Here is a 15,516-nt window from a genome sequence, read left to right on the forward strand (position 1 = left end):
TGTTCTCTATAGTTAAGAGTATGTTTTTTGATTTGTTTCTTTTTTCCTGTTGTTCATTTGTTTTGTTTCTTAAATTCCACAAGTGAATGACATCATATGGCATTTGTCTTTCTCTGACTGACTTATTTCACTTAGCATTAAACCCTCTAGATCCACCCATATTGTTACAAATGGCAAGATTTCATTCTCTTTTATGGCTGAATAATTTTCATTGTATAGAATTATATATAATATAAATCTATATATTTTTCTCCTTTATCCATTTATCCGTCAATGGACTCTTAGGCTGCTTCCATAATTTGGCTATTGTAAATAATGCTGCAGTAAACATAGGGGTGCATATATGTTTTTGAATTAGTTTTTGTGCAAATACCTATTAGTGGAATTACTGGATCATATGGTAATTCTATTTTTAGTTTTTTTGAGGAATCTCCATACCATTTTCCACAATGGCTGAACTGGTTTGCATTCTCACCAATAGTGCATAACAGTTCCTTATTCTCCACATCCTCACCAACACTTGTTATTTTTTGTGTTTTTGATTGTAGCCATTCTGACAGGTATGAGGTGATTTCGCATTGTGGTTCTGATTTACATTTCCCTGATGATGTGTGAGGTTGAGCATCTTTTCATGTCTGTTGGCCATCTATATATTGTCTTTGGAGGAGTATCTTTTCATGTCTTCTGCCATTTTTAATTGAATTATTTGTGGGTTTTTTTGGTGTTGAGTTGTATAAGTTATTTATATATTTTGGATACTAAAATTTTTTTGGATATGTCATTTGCAAATATCTTCCCTCATTCAGTAGGTTGTCTTTTACTGTTGTTGATTGTTTCCATTGCTGTGCAGAAGCTTTTTATTTAAAAAAAATTTTTTTTAATGTTTATTTATTTTTGAGACAGAGACAGACAGAGCATGAACCGGGAGGGTCAGAGAGAGAAGGAGGCACAGAATCTGAAACAGGCTCCAGGCTCCGAGCTGTTAGCACAGAGCCTGACGCGGGGCTCAAACTCACAGACTGTGTGATCAGGACCTGAGCCGAAGTCGGCCGCTTAACCGACTGAGCCACCCAGGCACCCCCAGAAGCTTTTTATTTTGATGTGGCCCCAATAGTTTTTGCTTTTGTTTCCCTTGCCTCAGAAGACATAGGTAGAAAAATGTCGCTATAGCTGATGTTACAGAGATTATTGCCTGTGTTCTTTTCTAGGATTTTTATGGTTTCAGGTCTCACATTTAGATCTTCAATACATTTTGAGTTTATTATTGTGTGTGGTGTAAGAAAGTGGTCCAGTTTCATTCTTTTGCCTGTAGTTGTCCTGTTTTCCCAACACCATTTGCTGAAGAGACTCTTTTTGCTCCATTGCATATTCTTGGTTCCGTTAATGGACCATATAATCGTGGGTTTATTTCTGCACTTTCTATTCTATTCTGTTGATCTATGTGTCTGTTTTTGTACCAGTACCATATGGTCTGGATTACTACAACTTTGTAGTACATTTTGAAACTGGAAATTGTGATACCTCCAGTTTTGTTCTTCTTTTTCAAGAATGCTTTGGCTATTCAGAATCTTTTGTAGTTCCAAACAAATTTTAGGATTGTTCTAGTTCTGTGAAAAATGCTATTGGTATTTTGATAGGGGTTGCATTAAATCTGTAGATTGCTTTGGTCAGTATGGACATTTTAACAATATTTGTCCTCCCATTATATGAGTGTGGTATATCTTTCCATTTGTGTCATCTTCAATTTCTTTCCTGAGTGATTTATTTAAGACTTTTCTTGCTTCTTGGGCAACTAAGTGGCTCAGTCATTTAGGCATCCAACTCTTCATCTTGACTCAGGTCATGATCTCACAGTTCGTCAATTCGAGCCCCTTGTTGGGCTTTGTGCCGAAGGCATGGAGCCTGCTTGGTTTCTGTCTCTCCTTCTCTCTGCCCCTCACCTGCTTGTGTGTTCTATCTCAAGATAGATAAATAAACTTAAAAAAAAAAAAGGAATTTTCTTGCTTCTGAGGTAGGCCTGCATTGCTATAAGCTTCTCTCTTAGAATGGCTTTTGCTACATCCCAAGATTTTGGACTATTGTGTGTGTGTGTGTGTGTGTGTGTATGTGTGTGTGTGCGTGTGTGTGTTTTGATGTTTATTTATTTTTGAAAAAGAGAGAGAAAGAGTGTGCACACAACTGGGGGAGGGGCAGCGAAAGGGGGACAGAGGAACTGAAGCAGGTTCTGCGTTGACAGCAGTGAGCCCAATGTGGGGCTTGAACTCACAAACCATGTGATCATGACCTGAGCTGAAGTCAGACACTCAACCGACTGAGCCACTCAGGTGTCTTTGGACTGTTGTGTTTTTATTTTCATTAGTCTCTATGTATGTTTTTATTTTCTCTTTGATTTTTTTAGATGACCCATTCCTTAACCTCCATGTATTTGTGTTCTTTTCAGATTTTTTCTTGTGGTTAATTCCTAGTTACATAGTGTTGTGGTCAGAAAAGATGCATGGTATGACTTTGATCTTTTTGAATTTGTTGAGACTTGTTTTATGGCCTAATATGTTATCTATTCTGGAGAATGTTTCACATGTACTTGAAAAGAATGTGTATTCTGCTGTTTTAGGATGCAATGTTCTGAATATATGTGAGATCCATTTGGTCCAATGTATCATTCAAAGTCACTGTTTCCTTGTTGATTTTTTGTTATTGGATGATCTACGCATTGATGTAAGTGGAGTGTTAAAGTCCCCTACTATTATTATATTACTATTGATTACTTCCTTTATTTTTGTTATTAGCTGCTTTATTTATTTGGGTGCTCCCATGCTGGGTACATAAATATTTATAATTGTTATATCTTCTTGTTGGAGTATTCCCTTTATGAATATATAGTGTCCTTTGTCTCTTGTTACAGTCTTTGTTTTATTATTTTTTTATTTTTATTTTTATATTTTTAGAGAGAGGGCGCAGTGAGCGAGGGGCAGAGAGAGGGACAGAGAGAGAAGTGGGGCTCACCCGAAGCAGGGATCCTGTTTTTACCTGAAGCAGGGCTCATATTCACCTGAAGCCGAGGTGGGGCTCGAGCTCACCTGAAGCAGGACTCAAACTCATGAACCATGAGACCATGACCTGAGCCGAAGTCAGATGCTTAACTGACTGAACCATCCAGGAGCCTCATAGTCTTTATTTTAAAGTCTATTTTGTCTGATATAAGTATTGCTACCCCAATTTTCTTTTCACTTCCACTTGTATGCTGAGTGCTTTTCTATCCCTTCACTTTCAATCTGCATGTGTTTTTAGCTCTGAAATGAGTCTTTTGTAGGCAGCATATAGATGGGTCTTGCTTTTTTATCCATTCTATCACCCTGTGTCTTTTGATTAGAATATTTAATACATTTACATGCAAGCTAATTATTGATGGGTATATACTTATTGCCATTTTGTTTTTTATTTTATAGTTGTTTTAGTAGTTCTTCTTATTCCTTTCTTCCTCTTGCTCTCTTCTCTCATTGTTTGTTGGCTTTCTTTGGTACACTTGGATTCCTTTCTCTTTATTTTTTGCATATCTATTACTGGTTTTTGATTTGTGGTTACCTTTAGGTTTGTATATAACATCTTCTGCATGTAGCTGTCTATATTAAGTTGGTGGTCATGTAAGTTTGAAGCCATTCTTTACTCCTCTCCCCCACCCCTTGTTTTAGGTATATTGTGACATACTTTACATCCTTAATTTTTTTTTTTTTTATTTTAAAGAGAGAGCGCATGAGTGGGGAGAGAGGAGCAGAGTGCAAGAGGGAGAGAATCTTAAGCAGTCTCCACACTTCGTGAAGCCTGACATGGGGCTCAATTCCATGACCCTGGGGTAATGACCTGGGCCATAATCAAGACTCAGATGCTCAACTGACTGAGCCACCCAGGTGCCCCAACATTCTTTTATTTTGTAAATCCTTTGACTTGTTTTTATAGATACACTTATTTTTATTGCTTTTGTGCTTCCTTTTTTTTTTTTTTAATTTCTACTTATGGTTTTTCTTTGTAGCATTGGTTTAGTGATGATGAATTTCTTTAACTTTTGCTTATCTGGGAAACTTTATCTCTCTGTTCTGAATGATAGCCTTGTTGGGTGTAGTATTCTTGACTGCAGGTCTTTTTCTTTCAGCACTTTAAATATATCATGCCACCTGCTTCTGGTCTGCAGTTTCTGCTGAAAAATCAGCTGATCGCCCTATGGGGTTTCTTTTTTATGTAACTGTTTTCTTTTATCTTGATGCTTTTAAAATTCTCTCTGTAACTACTTTTTGCAATTTTAATTGCCATGTATCTGGGTGTTGACCTCCTTGGGTTGATTTTCTTGGAGGCTTTCTATACCTTCTGGATCTGGGTTTGTTTCCTTCTGCAGATTCAGGAAGTTTTCAGCTATTATTTCTTCACATAAATTTTCTCCACCCTTTTCTTTTTTTTTTTTTTTAATATAAGTTATTTATTTATTTATTTTTTATGAAATTTATTGTCAAATTGGTTTCAACTCTATCCTTTTCTTTCTCTACTCCACAATTTATTCCATCTAGTGTAATTTTAATTTTAGTTATTAAGTTCTTTATCTGATTGATTCTTTTTTATGTTTTATATTTCTTTGTTAAGAGTTTCACTGAGATTGTCCAGTCTTTCTCAAATCCAGTGAGTATTTTTATGACCATTACTTAGAATTTTCTATCAGGTTTATTATTTACCTCTGTTTTGTTCAGCTCTCTTGCTGTGATTTTGTCTCATTCTTTCATTTGGGACATATTCCCCTGTCTTCTCATTTTGTCTAACTCCCTGTATCTGTTTCTATGTGTTAGAAAATTCAGCTCTGTCTCCCACTCTTGAAAGTAGTGGCCTTATGAAGAGGAGGATCTGTAGTGCCCTGCAGTGCCATGTCCTCTATTCACCAGAACCGGGTACTTCAGGGGCCTAGAGCAGAGGCCTGGCTGGAGGTGTGTGTCTGCATAGGGACTGGGCACAGTTAGCAAGTTAGGTGGTAAGTGTTGGTTCTGGCTGGTTCCTGCAGGTGTCCTTGTGTGTAGGTTGAGGTGGCTGGGGGGAGGGAAATGGCTCCTGCCATGTCCTTTGTTCCTAGAGAAGTTCTCCTGATGATTCCTGTCCCTCCAGCACATGCCCTGAGATTACTAAACAAATCTCCCTCCTGTATACCCCAGGTGTCTTTCAAACTGCTGCCTCCCTCCCCTGCAAATTTTCTCTCTCTCTCTCAAAATAAATTTAAAAAACTTAAAAAAAAGGGGGGTGCTGGGTGGCTCAGTCAGTTAAGCATCTGACTTCAGCTCAGGTCATGATCTCACGGCTCATGAGCTTGAGCTCTACATGGAGCTCTCTGCTGTCAGCACAGAGCCTGCTTCAGATCCTCTGTCCCCCTATTTCTCTGCTCCTCCCCTGCTTGTTCTCTCTCTCCCCCACCCCTTTCTCAAAATAAATTAAAAAACATAAAAAACAAACAAACCCTGCTGCTTCTATGTTGTATATCCTGGGGCTGTTTATTGTGTTGTCTCTTTAAGGGTGGGGCTCAGTTTCCTCTCACCCTCTGGTTCTTCCAGAGCTGAGCTGCTGAATTAAAAAAAAAAAAAAGTTAATGTTTATCTACTTTTGAGGGAGAGAGAGAGAGAGAGAGCCAAGCGACTGAGAGAGCACAAGCTGGGGAGGGGCAGAGAAAGAGGGAGACACAGAATCCAAAGCAGGCTCCAGGCTCCTAGCAGTCAGCAAAGAGCCTGACGCGAAGCTCAAACTCACAAACTGTGAGATCATGACCTGAGCCGAAGTCAGATGTTAACCAACTGAGGCACCCAGGCGCCCTGAGCTATTGATTTTTAAAGTTCCAGGTGTTAATCACTGCTGATTGTAAGAACACATGAAATTTAGCCCCTCTGATTTTCAAAGCCAAATGTTATGGCAATTCTCTATGTGAGCTACTTGGTGTGAAAATCTGTTTCTTTCCCTTCTCTGTGCCCTCAGCATCCCTTCCTCCCATAGACAGTCCTGCAGTTCCTTTTAGCTCCCAACTACCTTCCTACACTCTTCAAAATGGCCTCTTCTCTACATATATTTGTAAAGAGTTTGTTCTGCTAGTGTTTAGGTTGTTTTATGGATTATTTACACTAATGTGGGTATTATCTAGTTGTATCTTTGGGACGAGATGAGCTTAGGGTCCTACTACTCTACCATCTTCTCCAAGAACTCTCCTCTTCAATGTTTTATAGGTTTTAGAGGATAGGATTTCCACCTTTGTGATTAAGTTTATTCCTAAGTATTTTATTTTTGGTGCAACTATAAATGATACTGTTTTCTAATTTCTCTGCTACTTCATCATTATTGCGTAGAAATGCAATGGATTTCTTTATATTGATTTTGTATCCTGCCATCTTACTGAACTCATTTATCAGTTCTAGTGGTTTTTGGTAGAGTCTTTAGGGTTTTTTATATATAGTATTATGTCATCTGCAAATAGTGAAAGTTTGATATCTTCCTTATCAGTTTGAATGACTTTTATTTCCTTTTCTTGTCTGATTGCTCTGGTAGGACTTCCAGTATTATGTTGAGTAAAAGTGGTGAAAGTGGACATTCTTGTCTTGTTCCTGATTTTAGGAGAAAAGCTCTCAGTTTTTTTACCTTTGAATATAATGTTAGCTGTGGTTTTTTCATATATGGACCTCATTATGTTGAGGTATATTCCCTCTAAACCTACTTTCTTGAAGTTTTTTTTATCATGAATGGAAACTGTACTTTGTCAGGTGCTTTTCCTAAATCTATTGAAATGATTATCTAGTTTTTATCCTTTCTCTTATTGATGTACTGTATCCTTTGATTGATTTGCAAATATTGAATCACCCTTGCATCCTGGGAATAAATCTCACTTGACTGTGGTGAATGATTTTTTAAAATATATTGTTGGATTCAGTTTGCTAATATTTTGTTGAGGATTTCTGTGTCTGTCTTCATCAGAGATAGATCAGAGATTGTAATGTCTTCATCTGGTTTTTGTATGAGGGTAATTTTAGCCTCATAGAATGAATCTGGAAACTTTCCTCCCTCTTCTATTTTTTGGAATAGTTTGAGAAGAATAGGTACTAACTCTTCTTTAGATACTTGATAGAATTTACCTGTGAAGCCACCTAGTCCTGAACTTTTGTTTTTTGGGAGCTTTTTGATTACCAGTTCAATTTCATTACTGGCAATTGGTATGTTCAAATTTTGGATTCCTTCCTGATTCAGTTTTGGGAGGTTATATGTTTCTAGAAATTATCCATTTCTTCTAGGTTATCCAATTTGTTAGCATGTAATTTTTTAAATGTTTTATTTATTTTTGAGAAGGAGAGCTTGTGTGGAAATGGGGATGGGACAGAGAGAGAAAGAGGGACAGAAGATCTGAAGCAGGCTCTGTGTTGACAGCAGCAAGCCCAATGTGGGTCTCAAACTCACAAATTGTGAGATCATGACCTGAGCCGAAGTTGGATGCTTAACTGACTGAGCCAGCCAGGTGCCCCAGCATGTAATTTTTTTTTTAATGATATTCTCTTACTTAAAAAAAAAATTTTTTTTATGTTTATTTATTTCTGAGACAGAGAGAGACAGAGCATGAGTGGGGGAGGGGCAGAGAGAAAGGGAGACACAGAATCAGAAACAGGCTCCAGGCTCTGAGCTGTCAGCACAAAGCCTGAGCGGGGCTCGAACTCACAAACCGTAAGATCATGACCTAAGCTGAAGTTGGTTGCTCAACCGACTGAGCCACCCAGGAGCCCTTGTAATATTCTCTTATAATCCTGTGTATTTCTGTGGTCTTGGTTGTTACTTCTCTTGTTTCATTTCTGATTTTGTTTGTTTGAATTTCCTCTTTCTCTCTTTCTCTCTCTGATGAGTTTGACCAAATGTTTATCAATTTTGTTGATTTTTTCAAAGAACCAGCTCCTAGTTTACTTAATGTGTTGTATTATTTGTTTAGTTAGAACAATGTATTTTTTATGATGTTTATGTAGACATATTCTAAAGGCACCAAATATAGTGAGAACAGTGGCAATAGTTCTAGACAGTTATTTAATCAATAGGTATACTTGAGTCATGTAATATGTTAAGTATGGAGAGTTAAAAAATATAGCAGATTTCCCTTTTTGAAGCTAACTGAATTGATTTTAATATATTACTTTGTAAGAATGCTTCTTTAGCTATTACACTGGCATAGTGGCATAATGGGTTGTTCCCCCAAACTCGGAATTATTCAAAATAAGAGTTAAAAGCACATTCATGATTTAAGTTTTAGATTAAGGCTGAAAAGTAAAGCACATTTTTTTCTTTCAAGTAGTCTAGAGGATCTTTTGGTAAACTATAAATATTTTATTACTTTTTAAATTTACTAAATATTCATTCAGTTGGTGTCTATGGTAGTCATTTCATATTTTGTTGTGGTTCACATGGGATCTTATGATTCTTGAGAACAGAGGCAGTGGCTGCAGATTCTCTAATTCTTTATTTCCAGGCTTTGATGTAAGGGTAACTCTAGGGTATTGCATGAGACAAAGGACTGAGAAACTTAGTCACCGCTATGTACAGCTTTGCTCATGTAATCCCCCCAAACTGAATTTATTATTTATTTATTCAAGTATAATTAACACACAGTGTTATATTATTGTCAGATGTACAGTATAATGATTCAACAATTCTATACATTACTCAGTGCTCATCACGAAGTATACCCTTAATCCCTTTTACTGTTTCACCCATCCACCTCCACCCCACCCAACTGAATTGAAATACCCTTCAAATGAGGGATGATCATGACATAAACATGAGTGCTGCATTGATTGTACCATATACCCAGTATATTAAATCAGCTTGATTCCTCTCTTCCTTCCAGAAAAAGGGCTGGTGATACAAATGAAAGATTCTTTTCTGTGCCCTTCATATCTGCTGCTATGTCTGGCTGCTCCAGACCAGCTGCCACCTGCAGTCATGTACCCTGGTATGCATTTGTGCTGAGATAGAGCATTTTTCTTAATCTTTTAGAGTATAAAAAAATAATAGGTAAAAATATCTGAGACATACTGGTCTCAGATGCTCCTGGGAAATTTTTACATAATATTAATTACATCAGGACTTGCACAATAAAGCCTTGTTCAAGGAACTTAGAATACCTGAGAGATCTCATTTAATTTGAAACCTGAAGCACTGAGAAGGCACCAGTTATGGAGAGGGAGAAGAGGGTCTGCTGGGAAGGAAAGAATGACAAGAAATGAGCTTAAGGAGGTAGGTAGGGCCAAAGGGCCAAACCATGGTTCTCTTTTAGGTGATAGGGAGTTACTAAAACGAACAAAGCCCAGCAATGTGTTTATAGATATGAGCAGGTCAATGCTTTATCAGTTTTCCTTAATATATGCATTGTAACCGAAGTCTCCTAGAGATAATCTCCTTAACTCAAAAGAATGCTCCACTGGTGGGCAGTTCACTGCCTCTCAGATCACATTTTATATTGGGTGACCTAGATTTCCCACATTAGAGAATTCTTTCTCAGGTTGTATCTGCTTCCCTCAATGCCCAGGAGTCTGCAGAGGTATATTGGCCATGTATAGCAGCTATGCATGAATCATGGCTCATCTCTCCTCTTCAGTTATGGCTAGTAAATTAACTACCTAGTCATGATTTTTCTCGGATTGATTGTAAATGTCTATGGCAATATAATTTGTTAAGATGAGTTTTTTTCTTTTCATTTTTTTTTTTTTTTTTTTTTGAGAGAGAGACAGCACGAGTAGGGGAGGGGTAGAGAGAGAAAGAGAGAGAGAATCCCAAGCAGGATCCAAGTTGTCAGCACAGGGCCTGATGCGGAGCCCAAACTCACGAACTGTGATATCATGATCCGGATGGAAATCAAGAGTCAAACGCTTAAGCGACTGAGCCATCCACATGCCCCAAGATGAATTTTTATTTATTTATTTATTATTATTATTATTTAAAAAAAATTTTAATGTTTATTTTTGACAGAGAGAGAGAGAGAGAGAGAGAGAGAGAGAGCGAGCATGAGCGGGGGAGGGGCAGAGAGAGAGGGAGACACAGAATCCAAAGCAGGTTCCAGGCTCTGAGCTGTCAGCACAGAGCCCGATGCGGGGCTTGAACTCACAGACTGAGAGATCATGACCTGAGCCAAAGTCAGATGCTCAACCGACTGAGCCACCCAGGCACCCCCCCAAGATGAATTTTTAAATCTTTAAATATGTTTGCCACATTTGCACTCTTTTTCTCTCTATAAATAATACATATTAGAATTTTAATACAAATTTATTATGTAATTATATATTCCATACAATTATTATATTAGATCTATATATAGATAATATATATTAAATAGTAAGAATAATCTTTTTTTATAGAGAACTAGAAAAGAATTAATTTCCAAAAAGCCTTATAGTTATATGTGAAATAGAGATTGAGATTCAACAAGAGCTGTTTCAAATTTTAAATTCTTGGGTTTGATTAGTTTGTGTTTATATTAGGAGTCAGCCTCTGTATTCAGCTTTCAGATTTATTTTTAAGTATTGTGCATTGATGTTTACTGAGAACTTTTAGATTCACACATATTTATAAATGAAAAACTTATTTATTTATTCTTTTTGTGTCTGGATCTTACTTATTTTTTACCAATCAAAAATAAAATGACCCTTTATTAGAATTCAGACTTTTTCAAGACCACTGCAAAATCAAACAAGATTATAGTGAGGAAAGCATTCTTTTGATTCTTTGTCTAAAAAAGCAAGTCTATACAATATATTCTGAGTGTTCACTTTGAGAACATATATTATTATAAGCAATCAAAACAAAGTTGTCTAGCATAAAAATAAAATGAAATCAACAAATATTTACTGAATGTCTACAGTATACCAGGACCTGAGTAGTCACTGTGAGGGCTATGGAATAGTGTATAATCTGTGCTTTCTAGGAGCTTACACATGGCCTAACAAGGGAGACAAAAGTAAATGGAGTTGGGGGATGTGGACACTGACATGTGTGGAGTACCTACTATGGCCTAGGAATTGTGCTATCTCATGTATAACATGAGTTATCTCATGCAGAGCAGAGTTCATCATCATACCTTAAATTCTTTAGTATTCTCTTTCCCACTCTCCAACCAGTCATCCAGCCTTCAGGTCATTCATAGTCCCCACCACCCTTGCTAACCTCCCACATCTAATCATCACTAAGTCCTGTTCCTGGATGCTTCCAGTGGCCTCCTGTCTGGTCTCATTGCCTCTGTTCTCTTCCCTTATTAGCCCATCTTCTTTCCACATTGTGCACAGAGAGAATTCTCTAAAAGGCAAATATCATTAGATTAATTACAACTCTTTTGGGATGCAAGTAACAGAATTCATTTAAAATAACCTAAGCAAAGGAGGTAATTTATTATTATGACTACACAGTGTCTGTTGGGCCCCAAAGGCAGAATACTGCTGGGTCAGATGAACACAATAGATGAAGACTACAGTCCTTTTTTTTCTGTGTCTTGTCTTTGCTCCCGTCTACATATCTGCTTCATTCCTTACTTCATATCAGCTCTTCTTTCTCGGTCCCAGAAAATGGCAGAAAATGACAACCAGACTGAGCCTGGACCATTCCAGTTTCCATTTAAAATTCCTCATTGGATCAGTTTGGGTCAGGTGTCACTCTTGGATCAATCACCAATGGTAATCAGAGTTACTTTGCAAGGTAACTATAACCATGTTGTTGGAAGGAAGGAGGAGCAGTTTTCAGAAAAAGCATTTCTAGGCAAATCAATCAGCAAGTGTTTCTTGAAGAGGCTGAGCATTTGAGTTGACTGGAGCATATGGTTGAGTTAGGAGTAAGAAATAAGGTTGTAAAGATGGTTTGGGGTACCAAAATTTCAAGAATCTTTACGTGAAGCTAAAGAGTTTGAGATTTATCCTATATAAATTGGGAACTATTGCAGCTTTTAAAAGGGAGTGACATGAATATTACTTAGGATAATTAATCTGGAAGCAGATTAGATATACTTTAATTGGGAGAAATTGGGGCAGAGCCCACTTAGGAAGATGTTGCAGAAGTTGAATATGATGCTAAGGGCATTGGAAGAATGTAATTAAAAATATTAGGAAAGACACAGATTGCTTGAACAGAGTGGGCTTTTGTTTTTTAATCTTCATGAAATTTTTGTGATGATCATACTGCTATTGTAGAAAATAAACTCCAAATAACAAAAACACAGATCATATGTTTCAAAGTTCATAATGCTGAATCCATGTCCTTCTGACAACTCAGTCACATTTCTGACATTTTCAAAATTTCTTTCCTTTGGGAGATAAGGGCCAGGGTTTCTTTTATTGTTGTTTTTTGTTTTTTTCCCCCCTCTCCCTCACCATCACCACTCCAGTTTATCACATATTAGGAGGATATTATTAGAAATAGATATGAAGCTGCAAAACTCAGGGGACAAGTTAGGCAGAGAGGCAGAGACAGTGACAAAATAGTGATGAATTATTTTCAATTCAAGATTGGAGTTCCTGTAACAAAGAGAAATACCATTAAGAGTACTGGATAGTGAGTCATTTTTAAAGTTCGGTCAAGTTTCCATAGCATTTTCTGTGTAAAGTTTACTTTAGCATTTATCACAATGCATTCTAGTTGTCTGTCCATGTGGCCGCCTGCACCTTGTGCTGTCAACTTCCTTAAGACAGAGACTCTTGCCTGTTAATCTTTATATCCATGGTGCTTGGCATAGCATTTGATGTATTTAGATGTCCAACAAGTGTTGAATATCCTCCATTGATTATAGGATTTTAAAGGTAGAGTCTGTGCTTCTTCATATACCTTTAAACTGCTTGGGAAGGGTAATTGAACACAAATTACAAATATACGAACTACCAGCTTTTCTTCTGTCCTGGTTCTTTTGGACTTTTTAAAAATAAGAATTGAGACCAAAAAAGGTGTGAAGCAAAGAACCAGAGGGCTAGAGTTGGGTGAAAAGTTTTCTGGGGGCAGGTACAAAAGCAGGAAAGGACTACCTGGTATGTGTGAGGACAGTGGATGGGAGAGAATACAGGGGATTTTAAGAAGTGTTGAAGTGAATTGTGTATTCTCTTCTTGGTATTTGAGTTTTTTAAAAGTCCTTTTTGTTCTTGGATTGTGTTCTTTTGAAATCACCATTCTGGGATAGAACTATATGGGCAAGAGATACATAAATTTTTTATTTGTTTAGTAAGGATCTGTGAAAGGAAGGAGAAGAAAAAGGATAGCTGGAGAGAGGACAGTGAAGGTTAGAAGAATAAAAGAAGGAATTAAGGGACACATTTGAATTATATATAATTTTTTCCCTGAAATTAGTGAGATTTCCATTCAGATATAAGGGCCTTAGTTTCAGTGAGAGTTGAAACACCAGGAGAAGCTCATTTGGTATTAAGAAATTCAGCTGATCTTTTTTTATAAATAAAATGAACAGTGCATAGTAATTCTCATTAAAGAAGGAAGGTTTAACATTTAAAAAAACCTCTATTTTTAGTTTTCAAAGTAAATTATTTTATAGCAGAGACCAAAACATTTCCTCCCCCCCACACCCCAGGACATATTCCTCTTAAAATCGAGTATTTTTATATAGAAACATCATTTTGGGAATCAATAAAAAAATAAAATTTTCAGTGACGTACTTAGATATTGAGACTAATGTAGTATAAGATATTAGACTATACCCTGAGGAACTTTAAAATGCAACATCAAAAGTATTCAAAGGGCAACAGAAATAAAATGAATTCATTTTTAGGAACATGTATAACTACTACTGTTATGTAACATAATCCCCAATGAATAAATTGTAAATGTGCATAAACAAGCTAGAAGCTTAAAGATTTCTTGAGGCTTGTTTACATTTTAAAAAGTTGAGCTATTGATTACAGAATCATAGAATTTGAGAACAAAAAGGGACCTTTGAGATGATTTTGTTCAACCCTCTCATTTTATAGATGACTAAAATGTGCTATTTAGGTAGCAGCAAAGCAACATTTTCAACAATGCTTCTCTACTGGGACTACAACTACTTTGACCTAATAATTCCTTCACCAAAATCTGCAACACGCACGTGCTGCAACGCAGAAATAACGAAAGCAACCTCAGAGTTCTCTGGCATTGATAATATCCCCTCATGCTGAGCTAAGAAAATCTTAACCAGCAAGGCGGTTGTCTTTTTTTTAATTGAGCTTACCTCTGTGTTATAAGGGTGGATGTAGAGACATTTGGTGACTCCACTTGAATGGTGTGGTAGCCAAAAAGAATTATTCTCATCCTCATGAAACATGGTCCAAACAGTTGTTTCCTGGTGGTTTTAGAGGGACTGCTCTTAGTGAGAGTGTTGTTGTCAAGTCAACCTGGAATCACAGGTTCTACAGCAGAACAGGCTGTTGTGCTACTGCTGACCCATGTTACACTTAGGGTAAGATACAAGCTACTCTCCTGAAATAAATGAGCAAAGACAGTTCTATGATAGCAAAGTGGCCTTCAAATATCTGATAAGGTGTGATTTCTCCACTCCCCAAACCCATCATCGGAATTAATCCAGCAATATTGTAGTTATTAATTTATATGCCTTTCTAGATGACTGGAAATAAATATCTTAAGGGTAGGGATAGTCTTCTTCCTCTTTGTATATTAAACACCTAGCACATGGCAGATATTATATAACATTTTAAAAATTGAATATGTTGCTGTTGTTGTTTTTTGGTCTTGTAGGGCCTTATCACCTATATCTGGTTAAAGATATTTGAAGTGAATATTGAAACAGTAATAATAACAAGATAAACATGGAAAGAGTGCCTTTAAGTATTTGTAAAGGATACAAAGGTGAATATGTCAAAGACTGTTCTTTGGAGAGGCTCATATAAACAATGGACATTTATTAGTGTGTTGGATACCATAACAAAATACCACAGACTGGGTGGCTCAAACAAAATAATTTCTTTTCTTATAGTTCAGAAGACTAGGAGTCTATTAAGGTTCTGGCAGGGTTGGTTTCCTCAGAGGTCTTTCTCTTTGCCTTGCAAATAGTGGCCTTCTCCCTATGTCCTCACGTGGTTTTTCATCTGTGCATGCACATTGCTGGTGTCTCTTCGTGTGTACAAATTTCCTCTTCTTATAAGGACACCAGTCAGATTGGATTAGGGCCCACCCTAAAGACCTCATTTTAACTTAATCACTTTGTTAAAATGTCCTATCTCCATATAGTCATATTCTAAGGTACTGGGCTTTAGGGCTTCAACATATAAATTTTGGAGAGACACAATTCAGCCCACAAAAAAAGGAAAACAATAACAAATAGCTTTAATACCATTGAGCTCTAATGAGTGGAAACTGAAGGAAGGAGGCTGTGACAAGATGTCAGCAGGTGGAATGGAATTCAGAGTACCACTGATAATTAGACAGGGCAGCCTCCTATTATTGGAGTCTAGAACGATTTGGTGAGGGTTGAGAAATCTGGTTAGTTAAACTGGTTAATCT

Source organism: Acinonyx jubatus, chromosome B3 (assembly GCF_027475565.1).
Source record: "Acinonyx jubatus isolate Ajub_Pintada_27869175 chromosome B3, VMU_Ajub_asm_v1.0, whole genome shotgun sequence".
In the NCBI taxonomy this organism is placed as follows: domain Eukaryota; kingdom Metazoa; phylum Chordata; class Mammalia; order Carnivora; family Felidae; genus Acinonyx; species Acinonyx jubatus.